The following is a 6,000-nucleotide window of genomic DNA, read 5'->3' as shown; positions in this document are numbered from 1 at the left end:
CTGTTACTTCATTTTTTAAATGACTCTAGGATCTTTAGTGATGTAAATAGTGATATCTGGAACTTTGTCAAAAATAAAATGGCAATATATGTGTGTGTTTATTTCTGGACTCTCTTTTCTATTCCATTGATCTATTCTTCAATCTTGATGCAAATACTGTCTTGATTTCTGTAGTGCTGTAGGTCTTGAAGTCAAGTGGTTTTTGTTTCCTAATACTATTCTTTCTCAAAGTTGTTTTAGCTATTCTACTTCTTTTGCATTATATATAAATTTTTGAATTGGCTCATCAATTTGTACAGAAAAATCTGCTAAGATTTTAGTAGGGATTATATTGAACCTACAGAAAAATTTGGGTAAAATTGACATCTTACCAATATTAATCTTCCAATCTATGAATACATGCGTTTCTCCATTTATTTAGGTATTCTTTAATTTCTGTCACCCTTGTTTGTAGCTTTTTGTGTACAGAGCTTGCATATATTTTGTCATATATTTTGTTTATCCCTAAGTATTTCAATGTTTTTGAAGCAATTGTTGATATTACTGTTTTATAATTTTAATTTTTGATTGTTTGTTGCTAATACATGGATATAAAATAGATTTGTACGTTGACATTGTATTCTATACTTGGTAAATTCACTTATTAGTTCTTATAGCTTTAAAATAGATTCTATAGGATTTTCTACATAGATAATCATGTCTGATGCAAATGGATGATTCCTTTCTTACTTTCCATTCTGGATGCCTGATTTTTTTTTTATTTCACAGGCTAGAACTTCTAGTTTAGTGTTAAAGAGATGTGGTGAGTAAGGATATTATTTTGTCGTCTCCAGTCTTAGAATGAAAGCATTCCATTTTTATTTTTATTTTTAATTTTTGGGGGGAGTTCCTTTTTTAAATTTCAAAATATTAAGGTGGTACAAATGATTTAGGTTACATGGATCTTTTTTGTAATGCTTGAGTCCTGACTATAGGTGTGCCCATAACCCAAGTAGTGTTCATAGTTCCCATATGTTGTTTATTACCCTCGCTTCCTCTCCCCTACTCCCTGGTTCCTCTACACTGAGTTTTACTTCCCTCTGTGCACTTGTGTGCTTATCAGTTAATTCCAATTTAATAGCATTTCATTTTAGAACATTTTACTATTAACAGTGTCAATATGTAAATTCTTATCTCACTTTTGGTTATAATTTTAAATTTTTTGATTCATTAAAATCAAATTAATTTATCCACTTTACATATCTGATAAATTTGCTAGCCTGAAATTTGTTTAAAAATGTCCTTGGGCCGGGCGTGGTGGTTCACGCCTGTAATCCTAGCACTCTGGGAGGCCGAGGCAGGAGGATCACTCAAGGTCAGGAGTTCAAGACCAACATGAGCAAGAGTGAGACCCTGTCTCTACTAAAAATAGAAAGAAATTAGCTGGACAACTAAAAATATATACAAAAAATCAGCCAGGCATGGTGGTGCGTGCCTGTAGTTCCAGCTACCTGGGAGGCTGAGGCAGGAGGATCACTTGAGCCCAGGAGTTTGAGGTTGCTATGAGCTAGCCTGACCCCATGGCACTCTAGCCTGGGCAACAGAGCAAGACTCTGTCTCAAAAAAAAAATGTCCTTGATGGTAAGTTATAGTTTGCTAGACAATATTTTTATCACTGCTAGATAGTACTAAATAATGACAGCACCAATGACAAAAATACCCATCATTAGCTCTTCATATTTTTTTCAATGATGAGTATGTGACTTCAAAAAGTGAAGAATGATTGATTAAGACTCAGCAAAATTTGTGTTCTAAAGTATTCCAAAGTCTTTGGTCCTTTTTCTTTAATTAGATAGATCTATAAATTATGTCTATCAGTCATCTTTGAGTGAAGAAGATGTTATATTTTTATGGATGGTGGTACGTTTTTAGTTTCAGGGATTCCAAACACTTTTGGGAATCTTAAATAGGAGATAGACTACTACATTGGATTTTTTCCTGAAAATAATCCAGAGTACAGATTCTTATTTAGACTATAAAGATAGTGTCCAAGTTTTTTGATTTAATGCATATTTAATGCATGTATCAAAAAGATCAAAACATTAGAGGTAGAGGTCAAGATGTCAAACTTCCAGGACTGTGGGAAATAAAGGAGATAAAGTAATTTCAATTGTGGTATTTTTCTGATGTGAAATAGACACTCTCATAAGAGGAGATTCCATGAATGACTGAAGGGAAGTTTGGATGAATGTTTAATGTTCTTCATGAGCCATAGAGACTAGGGATAGCAGCATATTTGTTTCCCAGATTCCCAAATTATTTATTCATCTATTAATAAAACCTATATGTGAATTATTTGGTATCAGAAATGCAAACATTGACAGGAATTATAAAATCTTTGTCATTTCTGTGTTTTAGAGAGTGTACCAGTAGAAAATAAATAGAACATTTATGTACTGCAAATGTTTTTAAAAAAGACTATACGTACTGTATAGAGCATTAACAGAAATTTAAAAAAAAGATGATATAGTAGCTCAAGTCTAGGAACATGTGGAGTTGTTAATACCCCTGTGCTTGAAGAGGAATGTGAGAGAATAGTTGCTGGAATCTGCAGAAAGTAACTCTAGCTGTAGAAGGGAGAGTTGCTCTATAAGAGTTTCAGCTTTTGACAGAAGAATGTAGCCAATTTTAACAGGTTGTTATTGTCTTGTTTCTCATTATTGACCTCCAGTTTCTTTTATATTTTCAAGATAAATTCAGAGACATTTCAAATGAATAGAGTGGTACCGATGTCCTCTCTCATTAGGGTGTAGAGTCACAAGAGACTATTGCTATCACCTCAACAACTAAAACAAATCAGATTAGCTATAACTGTGGTTAAAAAAAATCTTATCAGAGGTCTGAGAATCCAAAGAAACCTAAATGAAATAAACTATATAAAGTAATGAATGCTTTATAGGAGAGAAGTGGCACTCAACTGCTGTTATCTATGGCAGAGGTGATGAAGATGGAAAAATTAGCCATAGGTCAGAGCAAAAATAAACTACCAAAACTTTCATGAACTTTAGTGGTGCATATGGGCTTTTGTGATAGATTTTCAAATATCTGCCAGTCAGAGTGAATTTTCACTTGCAACTCTTTTCCCCCAATTTTTTTTTTTTTTTTTTTGAGACAGAGTCTCACTTTGTTGCCCAGGCTAGAGTGAGTGCCGTGGCGTCAGCCTAGCTCACAGCAACCTCAAACTCCTGGGCTCCAGTGATCCTTCTGCCTCAGCCTCCCGGGTAGCTGGGACTACAGGCATGCGCCACCATGCCCGGCTAATTTTTTATATATATATCAGTTGGCCAATTAATTTCTTTCTATTTATAGTAGAGACGGGGTCTCGCTCTTGCTCAGGCTGGTTTTGAACTCCTGACCTTGAGCAATCCGCCTGCCTCGGCCTCCCAAGAACTAGGATTACAGGCGTGAGCCACAGCGCCCGGCCCCCAATTTTTTTTTATCAGATCCTGGAGTAGTATTTTAGAGCCTGGAAGAAGGAATAGATATTGTCCTAAGTACAAGTCAAATGTCCTCTGAATAAATTCCAAGCTTTCAAATATAGAAGGATGAAGAGGGGGCTGTGAGAAACCCCTCCAAAGCATTCTAAATATAATATACACAAATCATTAGATTGCCAATCTTCAAAAACTGGGGCAGTCTAGCAGGGCTAGAGAAAAATCTCCCAGGATCTAGAAAGCTGAGAGTGGACTGAAAAGAAAGGAGAACTCACCAGTGTGAAGACAATGGAATAACATTCTTATAAGGCTGAAGGTGACAACAATAAAAAACTGTCAACCCAAAATTCTTTATTCAGCAAACATATTCATTAGAAATCAAGATGAAATAAAACATTTTTATATAGGAAAACAGATATAGATTACTTCTAGTAGTGCTGCATTTAAAAGAATGCTAAAAAAGAAGTTTTTCATGCTGAAAAGATATATCAGTTGGAACCTAGATATGCAGAAACAAAGAGCACCAGACAGGGTAAAAATACTACATGTATGTGTGCATATATCTGTATCTATATACATATATTACTATTTTCTTAAAATCTATTTATCTATAACTATTTATTTATTTCATTAGTTGACATAAAGATTGAAAATAAAGAAGTGCAAGTACTATTTTCCACAGATAACATTGCGTATTTAAAAAACTTTATGGAATCTACAAAAAATTCCTGAATTAATTAGTAAATTTAGCAAGGTTGCAGGATCCAAGGACAATGAACAAAGGTAATTTTATTTCTATGAACCAGCAACAAATAATTTGAAAATAAGAAATGTGATTTAAAATAACATCAACAACTTAGGAATAAGTCAAAAGAAAGATGTTCAAGTCTGTAAATCTTAGCCATAGAAATTAATGAAGACCTAAATAAATTGAGAAATATGCCATGTTCATGAATTAGAATGCTGAATATTGTTAAGATGTCAGTTTCTCTATATTGTTCTAAGTATTCAATGCAATGTTCATGCAGAATACAGCCAGGGTTTTGAAGAAATTGACAAGTTAATTCTTAAATTTTATAAGAAAGTTAGATCAATATGAAAAAAAAGAAAAACTAAATAACATGTCTTTATTTATTTATTTATTTTTTTCAGCATATTAAGGGGGTACAAATGTTAAGGTTATGTATATTGCCTTGTTCCCCCTCCCCCCTCGAGTCAGAGCTTCAAGTGTGTCCATCCCCCAGTTGGTGTGCATCACACTCATTATGTATGTAAATACCCATCCTCCCCCTATCTGCCTGACCCCCGATAGATGTTATTCCTATATGTCCACTTAGGTGTTGATCAGTTAATGCCAATTCATTGGTGAATACATGTGGTGCTTATTTTTCCATTCTTGAGATACTTCATTTAATAGAATGGATTCAAGCTCTATCTAGGAAAATACAAGAGGTGCTATATTATTGTTGTTTCTTATAGCTGAATAGTACTCCATGGTATATGTATACCACATTTTATTAATCCGCTCATGTATTGATGGGCACTTGGGTTGTTTCCACATCTTTGCAATTGTGAATTGTGCTGCTATAAACTAAATAACATATCTTGCCTTATTTCAAGACTTGCTATAAAATCACAGTGAACAAACCACTGTGATTATTTGTATGAGGATAGAAGATAGATCAATGGAACAACATGGAGGTTCTATATTTAGATCCACATAAATATGTTTAGTTGATTTTATTAAGGCTCTCAGTGAATCAAATGGGAAAAGAAAAAGAATTTTGAATAAATAGTGATAGAAAATTTAGATATTCATTGGGGGAAAAATTCAAACCCTCAGCATTAATGGCTAATAAATATATTCAATTCTGAATAAATATCTCCCAGGTTCACAGCTTTCTTAAATTGATGAGTTTAAAGAATATTCCTTGGAGACCCCAATTAGTTTGTCATTAGTGGTTTCACCTGTTTTCTTTAAAACATTGCCTTTCTATAGATATGGGCTTTGTTAATTCCCACTCTGTATCCAGCTACCATAGTTAAACCACTACTATGTTAGGGAGAGAGGACTCACCTAGGGCCATAGTTTTCTGCTAAGCTGTCACGCCAGGCCATTCTGTGTGATATACTTGAACCAGCCACAACCTCTCCACCATCTTTTCCTCAATCTAGAAGCTCCTAGAGCATCACGTGGTAATGTACTCAGTCCTGAATGATCTGGGCAGTATTTATCGCTCCAACAAATCCTTCTTTTCTCCAGTGAGTAATACTCTACTTTATTTTCAAATTCGTTAACAGACAATGTTTGGGAAGATAACTAATCCTGAACTGTAGGAAATTATAACTGACTGAATTATATTTGTCCTATTGGCCTTCAGAGATTTTTTTGATTCTAAGAGTTAATGGGTCACTAAATAAATCAAAGGTAGGTAATATATCAATATATATATATGTACATATACACACACACATACATATATAGTGTATATATCCATGAAATTATAATATTTTTATGAACTAATTA

Source organism: Microcebus murinus, chromosome 10 (assembly GCF_040939455.1).
Source record: "Microcebus murinus isolate Inina chromosome 10, M.murinus_Inina_mat1.0, whole genome shotgun sequence".
Classification (NCBI taxonomy): domain Eukaryota; kingdom Metazoa; phylum Chordata; class Mammalia; order Primates; family Cheirogaleidae; genus Microcebus; species Microcebus murinus.
This window is presented reverse-complemented; position numbering follows the sequence as displayed.